This window comes from Dermochelys coriacea, chromosome 1, assembly GCF_009764565.3.
Source record: "Dermochelys coriacea isolate rDerCor1 chromosome 1, rDerCor1.pri.v4, whole genome shotgun sequence".
Taxonomy (NCBI): Eukaryota; Metazoa; Chordata; order Testudines; family Dermochelyidae; genus Dermochelys; species Dermochelys coriacea.
The window spans coordinates 318,841,682-318,867,401 of NC_050068.2; positions in this window are offsets into that span (position 1 = coordinate 318,841,682).

The following is a 25,720-nucleotide window of genomic DNA, read 5'->3' on the forward strand; positions in this document are numbered from 1 at the left end:
GATATAGGTTGTCGATAATACTGCGGCCCGGGACGGTGTAGGTCTGGTCTGGATGACCAGCACGGACCCTAGCCTCAGGGAGATGGCTTTTGCCATGATTTTGTAGTCCGTGCTGAGGAGCGAGACAGGACGCCAATTTCGTAAATCGCGGAGGTCCCCCTTCTTCGGCAATAAGGCGAGCACGGCTCGCCTGCACGAAAGAGGGAGGACCCCGCTCTGCAAAGACTCGGCCCAGACGGTGACTAGGTCTGGGCCCAGGATGTCCCAGAACACGCGGTAGAACTCCACGGTCAGCCCGTCCATGCCTGGAGATTTATTGGTGGGCATGCGACAGAGGGCTTCCGAGAACTCGGCCAGAGTGAGATGCAGCTCTAGCCGGTCTCGGTCGCCCACGCTGACCGTCGGGAGCTCCTCCCACAGCACTCTGCAAGCGTTAGGATCGGTCGGATCGGGGGAGAATAGGCTTGCGTAGAAGGCGCTCGCTCTCTCGCACATCTCCACCGGATCCGTGAGGGGGGTGCCATCTTCTGCCAGTAGGCAGATGATATTTTTCTTAGCCCCCCTCTTTTTTTCCAGGGCGTAGAAGAAGCGGGAGCCGCAATCCATCTCCCGAAGGAGACGGATGCGGGATCGAACAAAGGCACCCCGGGCCCGATGGTCCTCGAGGGTCCGGAGCTCCTCCCGCTTCTCCCGGCACGCTCCGCAGAGAGGTGGATCCTCGGGGCTGGCGGCCAGACGCCTCTCCAGCTCTAAGACATCTCGTTCCAAATGCTATATCGCTGCATCCCTCCATCGGCTGGCGCCCCGGGTGTAGTCACGGCAGAAGAGCCAGGCGCGCACCTTCCCTACGTCCCACCACCGCCGTGCCGAGGGAAAGGCACGCCGCTGCCCTCGCCAGGCCAGCCAGAACTCCCGGAAGGATGCCACGAAGCACGCATCCTCCAGCAAGCTGTTGTTAAAATGCCAATAGGCCGTCCCCGGTCTCTCCGCTCAGAGGGAGGCTGTCACGGTGGCTATGTGATGGTCAGAAAATGGGGCCGGCCGGATGTTGGAGGAGTGGGCTCGTGAAAGATGAAAGCGTGATAAATAAACGCGGTCCAACCGGGAGTGGCGCGACCGATGGGCTTCCACCCGGACAAAGGTGAACGTGGAAGTGTCATCCGGGTGGTGGTCGCGCCAGACGTCCACCATGGAGTGGTGTTCGACTATCTCCTGGAGGACGGAGACAGCGGCCGGGCTCTGCTCGGTCCCCGAGTGGTCCCGCTCCTCAAGGGTGATGTTAAAGTCCCCTCCCAGGACCAGGCACTCCTGAGGATCCAAGGTGCCGAGGAAGGCGGATGCCTGCTGATAGAATTGCAGCCGCTCCGGGCTCGCTGCTGGGGCATAGATGTTGATGAGGTTGACAACCAGCCCCTCCATGCGGACCCGGAGGTGCAGAAGGCAACCCGGTACAACCTCGGCGACCCCCAGCACCTCGGGCCGTAGGTCGGGGGAGAACAGGGTCGCCACTCCAGCCGTATGAACTGTGAGGTGGCTAAAGTAGACCCTGTCCCCCCAATCCAGCCGCCAACTGTCTTCGGCGGTCGGATCCGTATGGGTCTCGTGCAGGAAAACCACAGAGTACCTCCTCTCTCGAAGGAAGGAGAGCACCTGGGACCTGCGGAGAGCCATCCTACAGCCACGGGTGTTCAATGTTGCGATGGTAAAGGGTGCCATGAGGAGGGCTGGGGGGGATCCTTGCCAGCAGGGATGCTCGTGTCTCCCGGCGGGCCGCGCAGCAGTCCGTGACCCACCCCGTAGGTGAGTAAGGAGTCACGGAAGTGGCGGACCCGCTGGTAGGCCGCGGCGCCCTGCCTCCCGGTCCTTTTCCCCTCCCCCATGAGGGCCCTTGTGGCCCGGAGGATTTGATTAAAGTCCCCCCATCGCTGGAGGGCAAGCTGGACTTTGTTGCGGGAGCCACGGACGTCTTCTAGGAACTCCCGCAACTCCTCTCGCAGCGCATGGGGGGCTGGGGTTATGGTCTGGTTGCTCCCCGATGGGGCCCTTGGTACAGCCCCCTGGCCCAGCGAGATGGGCAGACAGGGTGCGGACCCCCGACGGGGTTCCTGATGGGTTGACGTGAATGCTGGGGTAATAAGGGGCGGCGGAGAGAGGATAGCAGCCCTTGGTGGGTCGGGACGGGTAAACACAAAGGCCACTCCCTTGGAGTCATCTGTTGGAAAGGGAAAGGAGACAGTCCCAGGGGTGGCAATGATATCTCGGGAGGAGGGCAGGATAAGGGCAGGGGCAGGGGTAGAGGTGAGAGTCTGGGTTGGGAGAGGGCTCTCACTGATGACGGGAGCAAGCTCTCTGGTGGATTTGGCAGCCACGGCATCAGGAGGTGGACTTTCTTCTTTAGGGTCCTCTCCCGGAAAGGAGGTCGAATGCTCCTCACCAGCGAGGGATGCCCCTGGTGGCTCAGGTTCCAGTCGCGTGGCACTGGCCGTTGCCTCAACTGGTTCGGCGGCTCTCAACAGGGTACCCTCTGCAGACGGGTTGATGGAGGAGTCCAGGGGCTCCTCGGAGGTGGGAGCAGAAGCAACGGTTAGGGGGAGGGAACATGGGGAAAGTGGGGCTGGAGTGAAGTCGCCCAGATCGAGGCCCGCTGGCATAGGATCGTCCTCCCTCTGGGTGACCGGGGTCAGACCCAGGGCCTCGATCTCCTCATATATAGATGGGAAATTGTTTTCCGCTACCCCAGGATTCTCCCCACCGGCACCTGATGCGACGGTTACTTCGGGGCACACTGGGGTTTCAGATGGTGCCTCGGGGGTCTTGGAGGGGAGGGACTCCCGTGGAGGGGAGATACTGCCTCCCAGTGCTGCCACTTCTTCCCCAGCTGGCTCTGGTGGATGGAACACACCCGTGGGTAGAGTGGAAGGCTCGGCATCGGTGCCCCCCTTCCTGGTCTTCCGGGGGGCCTCCGCGTCAGATGGGAGGAGCGGAGCTCGAGCCTTCCGCTTGCCCCGCTTCCCCTGGACTAGGGCCCAGCCCTCCATGGCATCATCCAGGGGCTGGCTAGCAGGGGTTGTGTCAGGGGGCAGAGGAGATGGCTCAGGGACTCGAGGGGGTAACGGTGGGGCAGCACAAGGGAGGGAAGATTCCCCTTGGGGTGGGCCCTCTCCCATGCTTGGCGGTGTCCCTGCCGCACCCTCTTCCACAGGCCCCGCCAGATTGCAAACAGCGGGGGCGGGGTTCTCCCGCTCGTCGGGGCATAGTGTGGGAGGTGCCCCTTGGGCCTTAGCGGGAGCAATGGTGGACTGGGAAGGAGGAGGGGCGGTTTTGGGCGCCGGAAAGCCAGGGGCATTGGTGATGACGGGGCCGGTGCCTTGCCGGGGCTCGGGGGTCCTGGATGCCCCTCCTTCCCGGGCCAGGGGGCAGTCCCTCCGGACGTGCCCCATCGCCCGACAGAGGTAGCACCGGGCCTCCCCCGTGGAATAATGCACCCTGTAATGGGTCCCCTGGTAGGGGACTAGGAAAGACCCCTCGAGTGCCTCTCCGTCGCGTGCCGCCGGCGGCAGTTGAAGCTGCACTTGCCGGCGGAACGAGAGGATGTGACGGAGGGCAGGGTCTTTGCAGCCCAACGGGAGAGGGCTGATGACAGAGATGGGCTTTCCCAAGGTAGAAACGCCGGGTAACAGGGCGGCATTAGGGAGAAAGGGAGGGACGGAGGTCAGGACCAGGCGGACGACCATGTCCTCTAACGGCTGTAAGGGGACGAACACGCCCCCCACCGCCAGGCCCTTCTCCACCGCCTCCTGGGCGGCGTCTTCCGATGCTAAGAAGAAGACGACCTTGCCATACATTTTGGAGGCCACCACAATGGCTGTGGGCCCCACAACCCTCGCCAATGCCCGCACATAGGTCTCCACGTGGAGTGAGGCGGGCACCAGGAGGCAACGGACGCCGTGCTTCCTGGTCATGGTGGGAAAGGGGCCCCGGCCGCTATAGATGGTAGCGGAGGCGGTGGGCTGGAGAAATTACGTAGCGGCAGGCGGGGGGGTTGCCGCCACCTGGGCGTATGCTCTGGGGTCCGGGGGAGGGACACCTGCAGAGCTGGTGGAGGGAACAGCGGGGAGGGGCACCCCAACTGGAGATGGGGCCGGGGCATTGGGGGCAGCAATTGCCATGGAGGGCCTGGTCTTTTTAGCGGGTCCCTTCTCCTTCTTCTTCCCCTGGCCCTTCCCGCCAGCTGTGGGACTCCCCCCGAATCTGAGGGGGTGAGAGATGTGGCAGCAGTGGAAGTCACCCCGTTGCCCGTCGCTGCTGGTGCCCCAGCGGGGGCGGTGGCAGATGGTTCGGCAGCGGAGGTAGAAGCTTGGGGGGGTGACGGAGGTGTAGGCGGGGGAGGGGGAGCTCGGGCTGCTGGAGGGGTCTCACCCGTCTCATCCCCCGCCATCATGAGCAAGGAGGAAAGGGGGGACACCAAAAGGAGGAGGGGAGAGGGGAAACAGGTCGACCACTCCTCCCCGCTAGGCTGCAGGCAGGGGAGGAAGGCGCCAAAAGGGGTGGGCTGGACGGGGGGCAATCAGGGGTTAGGGGTCAGTCACCGACACAAGGTGGAATTCCGGCTCCTCTTGGTGCACTATGGGAGGGGGGGATACAAAAACATTGAGGGTGCAGTGAAGAGGGTTGCAACTAAAATGGGGAATTGCACAAGCGCATGGGAGGGGGCATGGGCACACGGAGCAAGGGGCTAAGCAGTCTGGATGTAGAACAGGGAAACCAAGGGGCTAGCTTCAGAGGCTGGGGCGGGGCAAACAAACAAAGGCTGCAGAAGGAAATGGGCGGGGCAGGCAAACAAACTGAAGCTAGTAAGGGGGACTGGAGCAAAAGAGGAGGCAAAGCAAGTGGCAAATGGGGCAGGTAGTAAACGGCAAAGCTAGGGGGTAGGCAGTCCGGGGGGGGCACGTGCCCATGTGCACTTGCACAAGTCTTTTTTTAGCTGGCTGCTGCTTCTGGCCCAAAGGGTGGAAATAGGGCTGGCAAGCCAAGCAAGCAGCTGAGTCCAGAGGCAGGAGCTGAGGGAGATGGTATACAGCCAGTGGGGGTGGTGGAGGGGGCAGCGGTGGTAGTAATAGTGGTAGGGGTTGGGGGGGACACACAGATGGATCAGGGGGCAGCTCCATGCCACACCCCCTGTGTCCCTACAAACACAGTCAAGAGTCTCTAGGTGCTCCCCCACTGGTAGATGATCCTCATCTTCTCCTCCTTGGCTTCAGCAGCTCTCCAGGTAGACATGTGCCAGGGTATCCCTCACGCCGCAAAAGGGGCAGGTGTCTGGGATTGTGGTGAACCGCGCCAAGTACACGCCCGTGCTCACGGCTCCGTGAAGGAGCCGCCAACTGACATTCCCCGGCGGGCTTTGGGACTAAGATGGAATATAGGCTGGCCCACCGGGGCTCTTCACCCTCCAAAGGTGGCAGGAGGTCCCGCCATTTTATATCGGGGCGGGACACAAGGGTGCGGGCATGAAGGGTGTGGAGCACGAGCGTGTAGAGATGTTTTCTTGGTGCGGTTTGAAAACAGACCGGCTGCATCTCGTGCAGCCGGCTTCTAGTGAAGGGGTGAAGGGATCTGTTGGGTCCACGGGGCAGAGGTCCAATTAAAAGGTCCGGCGGGCCTGGGGTAGTGGGTGGGCGGGGCGTGCCCTCGTGCAGGACCCGGTCGAGATAAACCCGAGCAGCGGGCGGCAAAGCGGCCTTCACCTCCTGAGGTATGCGCCGGGAAGTACAAGGTCTGGAAAGCCCCATGCGCTGAGCGAAGGTTAGGGGATCCAGCCAGTCTCCCCGGTCATAGTCCAGGAGGTCTCCGACTCTTGTGACCTCTGCCAGGACCAAACTCTGGCGCACCGAGCAGGACTCCCCCACCTGCAGACGGAGCTGGGGGTTGTGTGGCAGGGGCTCCGCGAGGATATCTGCCCCCTCCCTCAGTGGCCGCCACGGACCTGGTCGTTGTAAAGAGTTTCCAGGTCCGGAGGAGGTCCTGGTAGAAAACCGGCAGCCCGGAGAGGTCTCGCGGAAGACCTCTCGGATGGAGATAAAGGAGCTGCCGGTCATATCGGAGCCCTCCGAAGCGGCGCAGGAAGGTGTGCGCCAGTATGCTCCACGCCGGACTACCTGCACCATAAAGGAGCCTCTGCAGGGTCTGGAGGCGGAAGACATGGACCTGAGTAAGCAGACATTTGAGGCCCTGCCCTCCCTCCTCCACAGGTAGATGGAGAACCCCTGCAGGGACCCAGTGCAGTCCTGACCAAAAGAACTCCAGAATCGATGTCCGGAGGTTGGCCAGGAAAGCCGGGGCCGGGACCAGGGTGTTGAGCCGGTACCAAAGCATGGACAGGACTAGTTGATTAAGCACTAACGCTCTCCCTCGAAGGGAGAGGCATCGGAGTAGTCCTGTCCATTTCCGGAGTCGTTCTATCACCCCGCCCTCTAAATTCTGCCAGTTCTCTGGCGGAGAGGGATGAGTGGAAGAAAGGTAAACGCCCAGATAGAGCAGCGGACCCGTGCTCCACCGGATGGCCTGAAGTGCGGGTGGGAGGGAGCTCTCCTGCCTCCAGTCCCCTACCACCAAGCCAGAGCTCTTGACCCAGTTGACCCGCGCGGAGGGGGCTGCTGAATACATGGCCTGGGAAGCCTCCACTCGCACCAAGTCGCCCGGGTCCTGGACCATGAGGAGCACGTCATCAGCGTACGCCGACAGGACCAGCCGCAGATCCGGCTCCCTCAGCACCAACCCTGTCAACCTTCTTCGGAGGAAACAGAGGAAGGGCTCGATCGCCAGAGCGTACAGCTGGCCGGTTCGGTCAGGGTCTAGTTGAACCTTACCAGACACTCTGAGGAAGCGTACAGCACCTGGAGAAAATTCACAAACCTGAGTCCAAATCCAAACGCCTGCAGAGTGCTCATGAGATACCCGTGATCCACCCTGTCGAACGCCTTCTCCTGATCTAAGGACAGGAGGGCGAACGACAGACCATCTCTACACCCAAGTTCCAATAGGTCCCGGACCAGATATAGGTTGTCGAAGATGCTGCGGCCCGGGACGGTGTAGGTCTGGTCTGGGTGGACCACGTCCGCCAGCACGGACCCTAGCCTCAGGGAGATGGCTTTTGCTACGATTTTGTAGTCCGTGCTGAGGAGCGAGACAGGACGCCAATTTCGTAAATCGCGGAGGTCCCCCTTCTTCGGCAATAAGGCGAGCACGGCTCGCCTGCACGAAAGAGGGAGGACCCCGCTCTGCAAAGACTCGGCCCAGACGGTGACTAGGTCTGGGCCCAGGATGTCCCAGAACATGCGGTAGAACTCCATGGTCAGCCCGTCCATGCCTGGAGATTTATTGGTGGGCATGCGACGGAGGGCTTCCGAGAACTCGGCCAGAGTGAGAGGCAGCTCTAGCCGGTCTCGGTCACCCACGCTGACAGTCGGGAGCTCCTCCCACAGCACTCTGCAAGTGTTAGGATCGGTCGGATCCGGGGAGAATAGGCTTGCGTAGAAGGCGCTCGCCCTCTCGCACATCTCCACTGGATCCGTGAGGGGGTGCCATCTTCTGCCAGTAGGCAGATGATATGTTTCTTAGCCCCCCTCTTTTTTTCCAGGGCGTAGAAGAAGCGGGAGCCGCAATCCATCTCCCGAAGGAGAAGGATGCGGGATCGAACAAAGGCACCCCGGGCCCGATGGTCCTCGAGGGTCCGGAGCTCCTCCCGCTTCTCCCGGCACGCTCCGCAGAGGGGTGGATCCTCGGGGCTGGCGGCCAGACGCCTCTCCAGCTCTAAGACCTCCCGTTCCAACTGCTCTATCGCTGCATCCCTCCGTCGGCTGGTGCCCCGGGTGTAGTCACAGCAGAAGAGCCGGGCGCGCACCTTCCCTAGGTCCCACCACCGCCGTGCCGAGGGAAAGGCATGCCGCTGCCCTCGCCATGCCAGCCAGAACTCCCGGAAGGACGCCACGAAGCACGCATCCTCCAGCAAGCTGTTGTTAAAATGCCAATAGGCCGGCCCCGGCCTCTCCGCGCAGAGGGAGGCTGTCACGGTGGCTATATGATGGTCAGAAAATGGGGCCGGCCGGATGCTGGAGGAGTGGGCTCGTGAAAGATGAAAGTGTGATAAATAAATGCGGTCCAACCGGGAGTGGCGCGACCGATGGGCCTCCACCCGGACAAAGGTGAACGTGGAAGTGCCATCCGGGTGGTGGTCGCGCCAGACGTCCACCAGGGAGTGGTGTTCGACTATCTCCTGGAGGACGACGACGGAGGCCGGGCTCTGCTCGGTCCCCAAGCGGTCCCGCTCCTCAAGGGTGATGTTAAAGTCCCCTCCCAGGACCAGGCACTCCTGACGATTCAAGGTGCCGAGGAAGGCGGACGCCTGCTGATAGAAATGCAGCAGCTCCGGGCTCGCTGCTGGGGCATAGATGTTGACAAGGTTGACAACCAGCCCCTCCATGCAGACCCGGAGGTGCAGAAGGCAACCCGGTACAACCTCGGCGACCCCCAGCACCTCGGGCCGTAGGTCGGGGGAGAACAGGGTCTCCACTCCAGCCGTATGAACTGTGAGGTGGCTAAAGTAGACCCTGTCCCCCCAATCCAGCCGCCAGCTGTCTTCGGCGGTCGGATCCGTATGGGTCTCGTGCAGGAAAACCACAGAGTACCTCCCCTCTCGAAGGAAGGAGAGCACCTGGGACCTGCGGAGAGCCATCCTACAGCCACGGGTGTTCAATGTTGCGATGGTAAAGGGTGCCATGAGGAGGGCTGGGGGGGATCCTTGCCAGCAGGGATGCTCGTGTCTCCCGGCAGGCCGCGCAGCAGTCCGTGACCCACCCCGTAGGTGAGTAAGGAGTCACGGAAGTGGCGGACCCGCTGGTAGGCCGCGGCGCCCTGCCTCCCGGTCCTTTTCCCCTCCCCCATGAGGGCCCTTGTGGCCCGGAGGATTTGATTAAATTCCCCCCATCGCTGGAGGGCAAGCTGGACTTTGTTGCGGGAGCCACGGACGTCTTCTAGGAACTCCCGCAACTCCTCTCGCAGCGCATGGGGGGCTGGAGTTATGGTCTGGTTGCTCCCCGATGGGGCCCTTGGTACAGCCCCCTGGCCCAGCGAGATGGGCAGACAGGGTGCGGACCCCTGACGGGGTCCCTGATGGGTTGACCTGAATGCTGGGGCGATAGGGGGCGGCGGAGGTAGGATAGCAGCCCCTGGTGGGTCGGGACGGGTAAACACAGAGGCCACTCCCTGGGAGTCATCTGTTGGAAAGGGAAAGGAGACAGTCCCAGGGGTGGCAATGATATCTCGGGAGGTGGGCAGGATAAGGGCAGGGGCAGGGTTAGAGGTGAGAGTCTGGGTTGGGAGAGGGCTCTCACTGATGACGGGAGCAAGCTCTCTGGTGGATTTGGCAGCCATGGCATCAGGAGGTGGACTTTCTTCTTTAGGGTCCTCTCCCGGAAAGGAGGTCGAATGCTCCTCACCAGCGAGGGATGCCCCTGGTGGCTCAGGTTCCAGCCGCGTGGCACTGGCCATTGCCTCAACTGGCTCGGTGGCTCTCAACAGGGTACCCTCTGCAGCCGGGTTGATGGAGGAGTCCAGGGGCTCCTCGGAGGTGGGAGCAGAAGCAACGGTTAGGGGGAGGGAACATGGGGAAAGTGGGGCTGGAGTGAAGTCGCCCAGATCGAGGCCCGCTGGCATAGGATCGTCCTCCCTCTGGGTGACCGGGGTCAGACCCAGGGCCTCGATCTCCTCATATATAGATGGGAAATTGTTTTCCGCTACCCCGGGATTCTCCCCGCTGGCACCTGGCGCGACGGTTACTTCGGGGCACACTGGGGTTTCAGATGGTGCCTCGGGGGTCTTGGAGGGGAGGGACTCCCGTGGAGGGGAGATACTGCCTCCCAGTGCTGCCACTTCTTCCCCAGCTGGCTCTGGTGGATGGAACACACCCGTGGGTAGAGCGGAAGGCTCTAAGTAAGTATTAAGAATTAAGTAACCTAGGGCCAATTAAGAACTTTCCAAAAGGCAGGGAGAAGGCAAGGTTGATTGGGACACCTGAAGCCAATCAGGGGCTGTCTGAAACTAGTTAAAAGCCTCCCAGTCAATCAGGTGGTTGTGCATGTCAGGAGCTGTGGGAGGAAGTTGCGTGATTGGAGAGGCTGAGTAGTACACACCATATCAGGCACAAGGAAGGAGGCCCTGAGGTAAGGGTGAAGTGGAGCTTGAGGAAGTGAGGGCTGCTGTGGGGGAAGTAGCCCAGGGAATTGTACATGTCATGTTTCTAAAAGCTCAGCTACCATAGCTGATACTATTAGGGTCTCTCGGCTGGAGCCCGGAGTAGAGGGTGGGCCCGGGCTTCCCCCACTCCCCCACCTTTGGCCTCTGATTAGTCACTGAGACTGGGAGACAACAGAGACTGTGCAAGGAAGGATAACTTCTCACCTTCCTCACTGGCTTATGATGAAAATGGTCTGTAGACTGTGACCCTTGTCTCTAGAGAAAGAAGGGTTATGTGCAGGGTCACAGTGAGCCTTTGAGGCTAGTGAAATCTGCCAGGAAATGTGGGACCCACGGAGGCAAGGATAGAGCTTTGTCACACTATACAGATATACCCAAATGGAAAAGTTGCATAGAATATAACAAGTAAGCCTGGTTTAAAATTTTCTGCTATAACTATTTTTAATGGAAAATTAAGTTTTGACTAAACAGAATTTTTGTTTGTTTTTGTTTTTCTTTTTGTCCCTATTCTCCTTTATGGGCCAAATTCTCCATCCAGACTACATCTCCTATGAGCAAGAGGAGAGACAGTGAAGTATCATGGGAGATTTTGTAATGCAGGTGGCAAAAGGTAGTCTTCTTTTTTCCTCTCTGTGTCAGCACTAGCCAGGGAGCCCAAACTATAGAAGAAAATTGGAGTATTAGGACCCAAAATACAACTCCCATGAGGCACTGAAGCATCAATTTTGAATTGAAATTTTTGGTTTTAAACTGAACATTTAAAAATGTCAAGTTTTCATTAAAATTTTCCAGGGAGGAGGGGAAAATACCCTTCTGATCAGCTGTTATAATAAAGATGAAGAATTGGAAGTTCTTTGGGGCAAAGAGTATATGATTGTACTGTGCCTAGCACAATGAGGCCAGTATCTTATTGAGAATTCTCTGTGGTACTGCAATATAAATTTTAAATGTTATTATTAATAATAATAATCAGTAAGGGTCTATGGGGGTCTATTGAAAGTACCTTAAAACCTATAGTATTTAATATATAAAGATGGAAGGCCAGGTCTTCATTTGGTATAGATCAGAGTAGCTCCATTTCCATCGCTTTTATTAAACCATTCAATAGAATTTTGCAGCAGGAATGCAATTCTTAATTAAATTATGGAAAGGTGGTTCCAAAACATATAAAAGGTTATCTTATTCTGCTATATACATATTCTTCTAGATATAGGATTATTTGTATTATAAACTTTACGGATTTTGAATTGAATTTTCAGTGAATAGCATGTAGGGAACAGCAACCAATAAGAAAAGGAAAACATAGTTTTTCAACAAGAATGATATTTATATGCATTGGTTAAATCTGAATGATATTGTCACAGAAATCCCAAGGCTTCTTTCCCCCATCACCCTTATATGAATTTTCATGAAAACTGAATGACTCAAAGCACTAGAGACTACAGCTAAATTAACTACAGGCAAAGTACAATGTGGAAAGGCAATGTGTCCTGAAGCAGCAGATCGCCTATGAGTTGAGGAGATATTTTAGCACTCATGCTTATTCAATACTGAGCTCCTTTGAATAAAAACCTGCAGTTTGTTATACAGTGAAGTACATTAAGAGGAGAGATGAGATCACACATGTATTTCACTGAGAATTATTAGAATTATTTTTAATTACTGCAGTCATGACCAATAGGAGAGTATGCCGAAAGGTCTCTAATGAATGTACAAGTCAAAATGCTTATCTGTAGCTCTTTTCATATATGCTCTTCAGTATGCTTTTTTACAGTGAAATCAAAACCTGGGCTATGTGGCAGCAGGGCTAAAGCACGCAACCACATTTCATCAATATCAAACATTTAAAATGCAGTTTAATTGGATTTTAGTCATGGGCTACCACTCACTATCTTCTACTATACATTTCTTCCAGCACCTCCTTTGTTCCATTTCCTTTTGTTTTGAATCTGCATGTGAGCCCCCACTTGGGGTTTGCCAGCTCCTGGAACTCTGGACTGAGCCTCTGTGTTGGCATATTAAAGAAGGTCTGTATTAAAATCACAAGGGAGTTTGATTCCCCATAGTTTAAATTCCAGCGTATTATTAATTAACAGGTCTCTTTTTTTTCTTTTGGGTCTCTTGTTTTTACTGTTTGTCTCCCTCTCCGTGTGATACTTGCAAGCTGCTAATTGTGTCTGTCCTCAAAATGATATTTTGTAAGCGATTGTGTGAGACTTGCAAACTGCTAATTGTGTCTGTCCTCAAAGCGATACTTTGTAACTGCCCTTCGAAACAGTATACAGAGACTCCCACCCTCTGTAGTTTTTATCTCACTTTATGTTTGTGACACCACGAGAGTTGTTAAAGTTGGGAGAGACAGTGAAATAACAATTGTGATTAAAATAGAGATAGAGGATGTATGTGGATGGATGCTTGGTTTAGATAATAAATGAATGATCAGGGAAACCTAAGAATTCAGTATTGATTGGCTGAAGAATGTGCAGAGTGGAGACAACTGGTTGACCCCCGGAGGGCAAAACCAGAATCCACCCAACCATCCCAAGGATGAGAAAACTGAAGAACCAGATAAACACCTGATAGCCATCATGGAACCATCATGACAACAGCATGATGAAGCAATTCCCATAGACTGGCATAGGAACAAATTCCTATAAAACTGACTCTAAAAACTGCCACCACCCTCCAGGAGCATCGGATGTGCATCTGACAAAGACTCGGCTCCACCCTCGTGTACAGGCTATCTGGCCAGTACTCTGTCATGAGCAATCTCTAGGCCGGTAGCTATAACAACTATGCAGAATTTATATGAATGAATGTATGAATGGATATGTGGATAAATAAGGAATAATAGTGATATGGAATTGTATATTCTGATCTTTTTATTATATTTAAAATAAATGTGGTATTTTGCCTTATCCCCTTTACAAGATCCTGTTGGTCTTATTTTTATTATATTACATCTGGGGGGCACTACCTTATGGACTACACTAATAATAGCTACCAGTGCCCCCAGACACCATTTCTCAGCATGCTTGGCATCAGGGGTGTGAACATAATGGACTAGAAATGCCTGTTGAGACCACTAGGGAGGCTTCTGCATGTGGTGATTTGGACAAGAAGTTTGCTGGGCCAATGATGAACCTGGGCTGCTCAGGCTGGAAGTGGGTGGGGACAGCCTGACTCAGAGATATACTGGGTTTAGTTTCCATGTTTGAGGTTTTAATTTGGAGCTGAAAGAAGCAGACAAGCTCAGGGAGTGTGATTATCTGTCCCTCCCCAAAAAGAGTGTCTTTGAATTGCTGTAGTATCTAGTACATGAGTCAGGCAGTTTAAGCCCTGTAGTGTCCAAAGTGGCAGAAATGCAACCATGCATTGGCTAATGAGATCCAACTGCAACCTGCACAGGATTCCAGACTAGGGAGCCAGGAAAGGACCCTGCCCCACCCAGTGGTTGGTTGGTTGGTTTAAGCTGCAACACACATCTCCAGACTCATCCCTAGCCTGCCATCTGCCTGGGAACATGCCAGGGTGGGAGCTGGGGGTTGGAAAGAGTGATGAATGTTGGGAGGGGGAAAATTTGTTAATATGTTGCTATTTATTAGTTAACACTAACCCTTTCCTTCTCCAGATCCTAAATTCCTGCTCCCAATAAAGTCCCCCTTTGTTATATTGTTATTTGTGAATGTCATTACTTTACTGTGGTTTGTGTTGATGTATTTTATTGTTCTTTGTGTACTGGGTTTTGTAGTCTTTGCCAAGAGTGGTAGCATTATTCATATTCCCAAGGGACAACCCCCATTGTGCCTGGGGCACAGTGAGGACTCATCTTGGGTGGAGGCATCAGGTGTCACAAAAAAGAACCCAAGACCCAATCTATTTGATGAAAAGGGAGAAGATACTCCAAGTAGCAAGCACCAGAGATCAGGCTTGAGCCATACCTCTGGGGCGGGTTTACATGCATCCTGTAGCAATTTGCATATTTCAGTGCTAAGCATATACTGGGCCTAGAGGTTAAAACAAAATGTGTTTAGGTCATATATGTCAAATTTTATTACTATTATTTCATTTTAAAAATAAAAATCTGACTATATGGTATCCTTGAGACTCATTATTTTATATGATGAACATAATTTTTGAAAATTTGATCATATCTTTCAACCTGCCAGGACCCAAATGTGAGATAAACTTTAAAATTAGATATACAAGAAAATCTTAGCTATAAAAGTATAATGTGAAGTGAATATAAATGTCTTTATCTTAAGCAATATTTTATGTAAGCTCACTTTAATAATGTCACCCTAACAGTGATCAGAGTGAAACAATCAAGTTTGTGTGGGATGAGGTAAATTTAGGTCCATAACAAAGTATGGTTTTGAGAGAGTTGAAAGCTATGATCTGGGGGGAAGAATCTGAACCCCTTTTGCAGGCTGAACCTACATAGCTAGTCCTTTATGCAGCAGGTGACTCCATTTGAAGTCAGTGGGAGTTTTTCATGATCAAAGACCTCAGGACTGATGCTTAGACAGTCTGAATGGAATGATAATTCTGTGAGGAACAACTGGACATCTTCAATTTTCTTAGGCAGAACTTGGATCTTTACTATGAAAAAGGCCTTTAATTTTTGCCTTTCCCCCACCCTGCCCCTACAAAAACATATTGTTGAAAATCCAATGAAAATCCCATTTTTCTTTTCTGTTTCTAATTCCCTAGATTCTTTTCCCATTTTCTTGGGGTGTTCATGGAGTGCAGATTCTTAGACCCTTTTCTTTTCTTTTCTTTTCTTTTCTTTTCTTTTCTTTTCTTTTCTATAACTGCCCTTCAAGCTGTAGAGAAATTGGCAGTTTGTGTTTTTTTCTGCTTTGGTAGCTCTATCTTTTGGGCACTACAGCAGATTTTTCTTATCTAGTTGTGTAGAGATTTAGAGTGATCCCTCTGCCCTATTTCACAAGATTAAGCAGAGGCAAAAAATAGCTTAGGATATACCTGCAGAGGAAGCAGCTTTTCAGGCATTCATTGGGAGTGGCAGCATCAGCAAGAGCAGTCTGTCCCTGAGGTAGCTGTCCCATCTATACTAAGAAGAGACCCAGTGCCTATCAGAGATGTACAGAACAATTCAGCTCAGAGGTGGAAAAAGTTTTTAAAAAATAGATCAGGTTTGTGTCAGTTTCTTGAAAAGTTAACAAAGCTGCCATGTTTGCCTTAAAATACTGTTTTTTTTTTTGCAGGCAAAAATGTCTTTTTATTGTATCATGTCCCTTGATTCCATTTTTGTCAGTGTAGAATGCTATTTCCAGTTATCAAATCAACTCTGGTATACTTGTATTCAGTACCATTTGTAAAATGTCTAGTATGAATGCCAAGTTTTTGGAAAAGTGTGAATTACCATGGATTTTCACAGGTGCAAATCTTGCAAAAATCTGTCTTTTGCAAGGAATGTTTTGAAGGGTGAAAACTGACATTTTCATGCCATCTTGTTTGCTAGAGAGAGATTGGTGTTTCCCATCCTTGGCACTGGCATCTCCCTTAAATTGCTAGGCTGGGCCAAAAAAGGTGGTGGGACAGAAGGCTCTGGGGAAAATCATTTTATTGAGATTTTCAAAGCTGACTGGAGGACTTAGTCACATGGTTCTCATTAATTTCAGTGGAATTATGTAGCTAAGGAAAGTTGGTGTGGAGCTAGCCTCTTGGGAGGAAAACCTCAACAGGGACAGGGATAACAAACCTGTATAACCTTCGGATGCTCTAGTGTTTAGAGAAAAGAGCAGGAAATTATTAAATGAATTCAATAAAGCCGCCTCAGAAATCCTCAGTTTCTGTGTTAAACAAAATCAATCACTGCCAACTGAAAAGAATGTTAAATATCATATATGAACTTTGTGTCACATAAAGATGCAATAGAGAATAATGCAATTAAAAATAATTATTACAAAAAGGTAGAATTTTTTTCTAGAATTTAATTATCATAAAGTATATCTATACCTGGAGAGTATGCCAAGGACATCTTTAAAAAGCAGGAGGAAAATAACTAATAGGAAAAAGAGAAGAAAGCAAGTTGATAAAAATATCAAATGTTAGTGTTTTATTTTCAGTTGTTTTAAAGCAGTGAAAATAATAATACACAGTAATATCATGCAGAAGATCATTCCTTTAAACAAGATTTCAAGACTGAAATCATATTTCAGTACTGCAGTGTAACATATTGCAATAGTTCATATTGTAGAGGTAAATACATGCATAATCTTAACTTCAATTATTGACCTAATAATGCAAACAGATATCCAGCTTGTAAATGGCAATTAAAACCAGGGGTATTTTGATTTGTTCTTAACTGTGAGTCCGTATTCAACAGCAAGGGGGCAGTTCAGCTCTTACTGCAATTGCCCTCTTTGAAATGGTATTAGATCAAAGTGCATTAACAAAGTCTTAATGCCTTTCATCAGGGTGCACATGGACAGTTAGTCTGTGTCAGGTTAGTGTGGGGTAGATTCCCACAGATCACCATACCTACCTACATAGATCCACTAACCACCCCAAATACACCAAAAAGTCTGTTATCTACAAACAGGCATTCAGATACCACAGAATATGCTCCAAATGAGAAAGTCTGAGATATACACCTTAACACAACCACCACAATTAAAACCTCCCAAAAACAAGGACACTCCACCAGAGAAGTAGATCACATCATGGAATAGGCCACCCAAATACCCCAGAGAGAACCTGCTTCAATACATAAATAAACCCACCTCCGACTGCACATCCCTAGTTGTTATCCACCACTCCACACTGGAACCCATATGGCGCATCATCAAATAATTACAACCCATACTTGATGGTGACCATATCCTGAAAGAAATCTTTCCTAAACCTCATCTTCTGTCCTTCAAACAACACCCTAACCTCTTCAAGCTCATCATCAGAAGCAAATGTCCCACAGACCAGGGTACACTTCTCAAAGCACCACCAGACCCTACTGAAACAACAGACAGAAAACCTGCAGATATAGCTCCATCTCCACAACGATCAATACCCCCCATAAGACACCTTTCAAGATCCATGGGTCCTACATATGCCTATCACAATATGTGGTGTACCTCATCCAGTGCACTAAATGCCACAATAACAACTATGTGGGTGATACCAGACAATCACTATGTTCTCAAATGAACTCACACAGGAAAATGATAAAAGACATAACCAGCGCATCATCTGGGGGTGCACACTGTTCACAAAGCAATCACTCTATATTTGATTTATCAGTCCTCATCCTCAAAGGAAACCTGCACAACACTTTCCAAAGACAAGCCCGGAAGCTTAAATTAATGACTGCTAGACACTAAAAATCATGAACTGAATAAAGACACTGGATTTATGGCTTATTACAACAATCCGTAACCTGCTAACAATGCCCATCCCATCTCTTCCTTCTTATGCCTGAGGGGTGTTAATTGGCCACTTCAACTTGAATGGTCCCTTGAAATGTATTAACTATTTATGCTAAACAATCTGTTCCCCCTTGTATTTAGCAGTGACACTCCTGAGTTAGGCCCTATCTACACTACACAGTTTTATCATCAAAAGTCATGTTTCATTGACAAAACAGTGGAGGTGTACACACAGCAGTGCTGCTCCCACCAATTTAACTCTCCTGCTACACCCACATAATAAAACCACCTCGAAGAGTGGCATAGAGATTTTTGCGACAAATTTAGAGCATCACAGTGTCAATGTAGACAATGTGCTTGCTTATGTCGTCCTAAGTGGCCTCCAGGAGGTGTCCCACAATGTCCAACATGACTGCTCTGGTAAGCAATTTCTACTTCGCTTCCCTACAGCCAGGTACACAGACATGTACCCCTTCACCTTTAAAGCCCCAGGAATTTTTGAAATTCTGTTTGCTCGGCATTGACGGTTCACATCACATCTTCCCAACTGACCGTTGCAGCTTTCCGCTGACCATGCTGGCTTCCCAGCTGACCATGCAGCAAGCACACTCCCACCTTGAGTACACCAGAGTTTCTGGATCTATTAGATCTGTTGGGATCAGAGTTGAGCAGTCACAGCTCCAATCCAGCCATAGGAACTTTGACGCCTATGAACGGATTGCTCGTGGCATGAATGAGAAGGGACATGAAAGGGACATGCAGCAGTGCCATGCTAAGATCAAGGAGCTGAGGAAGGCATACCAGAAGGGAGGACAATGGTTACGGCAGTATGCCGCTGAAAACATGCCATTTCTACAAGAAGTGGCACGTCATATTCAGCAGCGACCCCACCTCCACTGCCAATAGCCCTATGGCTACTTTGGCCAGAGTAGTCAACCCCAAGGATGAAGTGGTGGAGGAGGAGGTTGAGTTGGAGAAGAATGTGGGACAGACAATAGGCTCCTCTTGTGGTGTGGCGAGCCAGGACCTCTTTTTGACTCCAAAGGGGTCTAGCCAGTCCCAGCAGTCTGGCTCTGGTGTGCCTGAAGCAGGAGAGGGGAGCTCCAGTAAGTTCTCATTTTGCTTTGATACTGCACATAAGTTAGAGGCATCCTTTATTTTGTTACATGGAATATGTGGGAGAAGGAATTGAAATTAACAGCACTAGGTACTGTTTGCATCTGCTTCTCATTCCCCTGTGCCACTACGCAGTGGTGGCCCTGCAGAAAAATGTGTTAATGCACAACGAGACCTCCCAAGAATCCTCCATAGACATCTCTAGGAAACATTCCTGCAGATAGTCTGCAATCCTCTGCTTAAGGTTCCTTGGAAGAGCTGCTGCTTTGTTTCTTCTCCTCTTTAGGAAACTTTGCCTCACCAATTGGCAATTACTTCTGCAGGAACCAAAGCAGCACACAGGCGAGCAGCAAATGGACCCAGTCTGAAGCTGCATGTATGCAGGAGATGCACCCTTGCATCTTGGTTACCCTCAGTAGTGTGATTTCAGCTTCAATCATCCCCATCTGTGTAAAATGATGCCAATATTCAGAATAGTGTCCCTAGGCAATTGTACTGTTCCCCTTTTGAAACAAATAGACTCTTTGTCCCATCTTGCACCACCTCCTCCTGGGCTAAACTCACTATGTTTACTGTTCTGGCAGTGCTGCGTGCTTGCCAAGGAAAGTGAGGAAGAGGTGTATATAATTTTTATGGTTCAAGACTGTGAGTTCACACACAATACTGACACTGTGCATTGTTTCTTTTGCTTCTGCAGATCTGCCCTTGAGGGCCAGCTCCTACACACTGGCAGAGCACCTCCATCAGATAAAGAGGTGAATGAGGAGTAAGGAGGACATGTTTTGCGAAGTGCTGCAATCATCAGATCAGGCTGACAGCAAGCACAGACCATGGAGAGAGACAATAAGCAAAAAACTAGAAATGGATAGTCAAGAGAGGAGGCAGGCACAGGAGAAGATAATAGAGGGTCAGGAGCTAATCTTAAAGCTCATGGAGAGCCAATCAGATATGCTCAGGTCCCTGACTGTGCTGCAATCAGAACACATGCTCACTTTACTCCCCCTGTGGCCCATACAGAAATGCCTTCCATGCCCTTCCCAGACTTCTCCCACACATTCCCAGCCTGTCACAGTACCTCTTGCTCTCCACCCCTAGGGACATTTTCCATAACAACAGTTGGACTTACACACAGCTGTGAGATGCTCACTTCAGAGATTGTCATGTCCCTTGTAAGAAAAGTTAATATGTGTATTGTGGCTTAATAACATTTTAATCTTACAGAGACAATGATTCTTTATTTTTGACCTACACACGGTGGTTGCAGCAGAAATTCATACACAGTGGCAATGGCACATTTGAAGACTACAATTAAAGCTCAAGCAGGAATCATTACAGGGATCATTCAAGTGGCAAGTAGACAATGCCTGGCTGAATGCATTACAGAAAGCTACATCACTGGGGCCCATTGTCAAAATGCTGCTTCAACGCCTCCTTGATTTGAATAGTCCCCCGGCCCCTGTTGAGGCCCTCTAATAGGCCTGGTGTCTGGCTGCTCAAAATCAGCCGCCAGGCTATCCACCTCAACACTCCACCCCTGGGGAAACTTTTCCCCTTTGGCTTCACAAATGTTATGGAGAATCCAGCAGGCTCCTATGACCATGGGACTATTTTCCTCATTGAGGTCTAACCTTCCAAAAAGGCAGTGCCAGCAACCACTTAATCTGCCAAATACACATTCAGTGGTCATTCTGCACCTGCTGAGCCTCTTTTGAAGCACTCCTTGCTGCTGTCAAGATTTCCAGTGTAAGGCTTCATGAGCCACAGGAGTAAGAAGTAGGGTGGGTCTCCCAGGATCACTATGGGCATTTCAACATCTCGTATTGGAATATTCTGGTCTTGAAAAAAAATTCCTGCATGCAGCTTTCTATACAGGCCAGTGTTCCTAAAGATACGTGTGTCATGCACCTTTCTTGATCACCCCACACTGGTATCAGTGAAATGACTATGGTGAGCCACCAGAGCCTGCTATACCATAGAGAAGCCTGCAATACCCTGCAAGATGATCTGGAATCAAAACTGGGATAAGCATGTCATCTATTGTCACACCAGTTAGAGAATCCCATTGCTGCAAAGCCATCCACTCTTTTCTGCACATTGATCAGAATCACTGTCCTTCATAAAAGGAGGTGATTAATGGCCTTGCACACTTGCATCTCCGCAACCCCGATGGTGGACTTCCCAACTCCAAACTGATTCATGACTGACCAGTAGCAGTCTGAAGTTGCCAGCTTCCACAAAACGATCACCACGCGCTTTTCCACCATTAGAGCAGCTCTCATTTTGGTGTCCTTGCACCACACACAGTTCAAGGAAGGTGGTTTTGCACATACAAAAGTTCTGCAGCCTCTGCTCATCATCCTATTTCTGCATCACACTCTGATCCCAGCACTCAGTGCTTGTTTCCCAAGCCCAGTAGTGACGGTCCATTGTGTGCAGCTGCTCTGTGAATAGTAATGTCGTTTTCATAGATTCATAGGAGTGGAAGGGACCTCCAGAGGTCATCTAGTCTAGTCCCCTGCACCCATGGCAGGACTAAGTATTATCAAGGCCATCCCTGACAGGTGTTTGTCTAACCTGCTCTTAAAAATCTCCAATGACGGAGATGCCACAACCTCCCTAGGCAATTTATTCCAGTGCTTAACCATCCTGACAGTTAGGAAGTTTTTCCTAATGTGCAACCAAAACTTCCCTTGCTGCAATTTAAGCCCATTGCTATCCTCAGAGGTTAAGAAAAACAATTTTTCTCCCTCCTCCTTGTAACAACCTTTTAGGTACTTGAAAACTATTATCATGTCCCCCCCTCAGTCTTCTCTTTTCCAGACTAAACAAACCTAATTTTTTCAACCTTCCCTCATAAGTCATGTTTCTAGACCTTTAATCATTTTTGTTGCTCTTCTCTGGACTTTCTCTAATCTGTCCACATCTTTCCTGAAATGTGGTGCCCAGAACTCTCAACTCCAGTTGAGGCCTAATCAGCACGAGGAGAGTGAAAGAATTACTTCTCATGTCTTGCTTACAACATTCCTGCTAATTCATCCCAGAATAATGTTCACTTTTTTTGCAACAGTGTTACACTATTGACTCATATTTAGCTAGTGATCCACTACAACCCCCAGATCCCTTTCTGCAGTACTCCTTCCTAGGCAGTCATTTCACATTTTGTATGTGTGCAATTGATTGTTCCTTCCTAAGTGGAATACTTTGCATTTTTCCACTTTGAATTTCATCCTATTTACTTCAGACCATTTCTCCACTTTGTCCAGATCATTTTGAATTTTAATCCTTTCCTCCAAAGCACTTGCAACCCCTCCCAGCTTAGTATCGTCTACAAACTGTATAAGTGTACTCTCTATGCCATTATCTAAATCATTGATGAAGATATTGAACAGAACCGGACTCAGAACTGATCCCTGCGGAACCCCACAGGTTATGCCTTTCTAGCATGACTGTGAACCACTGATAACTACTTTCTGGGAATGGTTTTCCAACCAGTTTTGTACCCACCTTATAGTAGCTCCATCTAGATTGCATTTCCCTATTTTGTTTATGAGACGGTCATGGAAGCCAGTTTCAAAAGCTTTACTAAAGTCAAGATATCCCACATTTACCACTTCCCACCTATCCACAAAGCTTGTTACCCTGTCAAAGAAAGCTATCAGGTTGGTTTGCCAGGATTTGTTCTTGACAAATCCATACTGACTGTTACTTATCACCTTATTATCTTCTAGATGTTTGCAAATTGATTGCTTTATTTTTTGCTCCATTATCTTTCTGGGTACAGAAGTTAAGATGACTGGTCTGTAATTCCCCGGTTTTCCTTATTTCCCTTTTTATAGATTGGCACTTTTATAGAATGCCAACATCAATCCTGAATTGTTTCTTTCCATGGCATACAGCAGGGCCGGCACCATGGATTCCTGTTCAGATTCACAGCTCATGAAATATTGCAGGGTCAGCCGAATTGTGTTCATAATACTCATCACAAGATGAGTGAGCAGTGCAGGATCCATGCTTTCAGTTGGAGTCCGTGGCTGCAAAGTTTACAGGGGTAGCTGAAAGATAGCACAAAACATAGTCAGAAGCCCTTGGAATTATGGAACAGAGAAAACTGTGTCATGGGGCATGATCCAGCCCCATGATGCACTCCAATCCATTCCAAGTGTCTGTGGGATAGCTACACATAGTGCACTGCTCTCTCTGTCAGTACCAGAGTACCAACTGTGGACACACTCTGCCGACACAAGGAGTGTTGTGTGAACATGCACAAGCAATGTAATTACAGCAGTTTATGATTATCAATGTAACTTAAGTCAACTTAACTCTAGTGTAGACATGGCCACAGTCAGTCAGACCTGAAGAAGAGGTCTGGGTAAGCTCGAAGGCTTGTCTCTCTCACCACCAGAAGTTGGTCCAATAAAAGACATTAGCTTGTCTCTCAGGTTTGATATATATAATTCTTCACCAGACTTTTCAGAAATTTTTAAAACTAATAGCTTACATGTAGTTAATAGTTCTGTAGCTCCAAGAAAACAGAGAATTTTCTCTCCAGTTTGCAGAGCAAAAACTTAACCTTCCTCAATGTGCAAACCACATGGTTTCAGTTTGCTTCTGTGTTAAGTCATATCCTCATTAAAGTAAAAGTAAAAACATCAGCCTCGATCCTCAGTTAGTTGAAATCAACACAGCCTTCCTTTGAAGTCTAAAGGAGCTTTGCTAATTTACACACACTGAAAGGCTAGCATATTCCTCCAGGGGATTCTACTTATTCCACCTGGAAACACCTGATGAATATTTAATTCATACTACACATGTGCCTGAATGTCTGTCCTTTTTTGTTTTTATATTATTTTATCTTTTAATTTGTTGTGTAGCCTCACTTTTTTCTTAATCGGTTACTTATTGTTCTAAAAGGCACAAATTATTTCAAGGTGCTTGGAAATTACTCCATTCCAATATTTCTTATATACAGTTTATCTTATTCTATCAAACAAACTACAATGGACAAGGAACCCTCAGGAAAATTTCCTCCTCAGCAAATTTTTGTTTTCTGGATGCAAACTCTCATTTTTCATCTTTTCTTTTTATATTATCTCACTTCTCACTCGGACATTGTCTTTTTGTGTGGCTTTTGTTTTGTGTGTGTGAAATTTACTGTAAAATTTATTTTTCTTCTCATCAGCATATGCATACGTTGTCCTTATTTTTAAAGGACTGGGTTTGAGGAAGTCATTTACATGCAGTTGTTTTTTTGCGGGGTGAGGGGGAGTTAAAATCTCTAAGCACATCACTTGTTCTTGATTTTTGGCATCAGACTCTTTTAATGTGATATGGTTTCAAGAAGGCAAGCATACTGATGCATGATGTCTAGGATTCACAATACTTTGTGTGTTTTTTTAACTTTTGGAATGTGTTCACTGTGACACGAAGCATCTTACTCATAAGATACACAGTATAGGATCATGGATAGGGCATAGGAGTGGTTGATGTGAGTTCTATTCCCATTTCTTTCACTGAGCTACTGTGTAAATTGGGAAGGTCGCTTCTCCTCCCTGTGCCTTTCTTCTCTCTCCCTCCCCTCCCCCTACTTTGTCAGTTGACTTTGTTTTTATTTTATTTAAGACACTTTGGGGCAGACACTATCTCTTACTATGTGTTTATACAGTGCCTAGCACAATGGGGCCATGATATAAGTTGAGGCCTCTAGTCATTACCATAATACCATTCTCTTCTTCTCATTGGCATTGATCTAAAGCTCTCTGAAGTCAATGGAAAGACTCCTAATAATTTCCCTGGGGTTTGGATCAGACCAATTCCTATTTCGTACACATTTTGGGAGAAATATATCCAGTGGAGGGGCCTGATGATAGATAAAGGGAAAAACAAAAACCAGGCCCTCTGCGGTCGCTGAATAGGAGAGGCACAAGCTACTTCAACTTTGTCCCTGTGCTGGTCCGAGCATAGGCACAGGAATGAATTTGTCCCATTGAGTCTAATCCCAGCAAGGCTGAGTGACATTTACTCTGTGGCTCGGGGTAGAAGGAGTAGTCATTTTGATCAACATCTCAGATACATTTTTCCTCAGAAAAACATCAAGACTCTGAGGTCTCCTGTACAATAGCCTATTTTTTTTCCTTTAAAATTCCCCTAGTTGCTACTCCTGATGGAGCTGAACCAATGATAGCGATAGTGGAAAGGTTAAAAAAGATCCACAGAGAAACGCACCTGCCTAGGAAAGATTCCTTAAAGTGATGCTATTTATGTTTAAACCTTCTTGCTTTGTTAGTGTCTGTATCTATCCTTCAAAGTAATAACAAGGACTGTGTGAAAACAACAATGAACTAGGAAAGACAGTCAGTCTGTGTCCATTCTTTTTTTGCTTCTTCAGATAATATGATAACTCACTCCTTGAATTCAAGTATTTACTGACTCCTAGAAGCTGGAACAATGTGCTTCCCAGAGGGCTTGTCTACACAGTGCCAGCAAAGAACACCAAAGGGGTGTGATTTGTAGAGCTCTCTAAAAGGCATCTAGTTCACACTGTTGTAGTGACATTCCAAATGGGACTACATTAATCTCAAACTAGCTACCTTTTCAAGTGTGGCAGCAGGGTCTACAAGAGACAGAGGACATGTTTGCACACTTTACAAATCACACCTCTCTGACGTGCTTTGTTGTGCCATATAGACAAGCCCAGAGACTGATCCTAGGTGGGTTTTTTCCTATCTTTTCCATCCTATGTCTCCTCTGCAAGCAAACTGACTTTTTACAATCCATTTCATTTTGCTCCTGACATTTTCCCCCAGTTGATGCTACCCAAAAAAGCATAGCAACTAACTGAAACAAGGACTATTTTTTTTCGGGTTTCATACGCTTTTAGATTTAGTGCCCTATTCTATACTAACACGTTCACACATAGTACTCACTGTCTCTTTCTATTTCCTATGTGAACTATGCATGGTCCT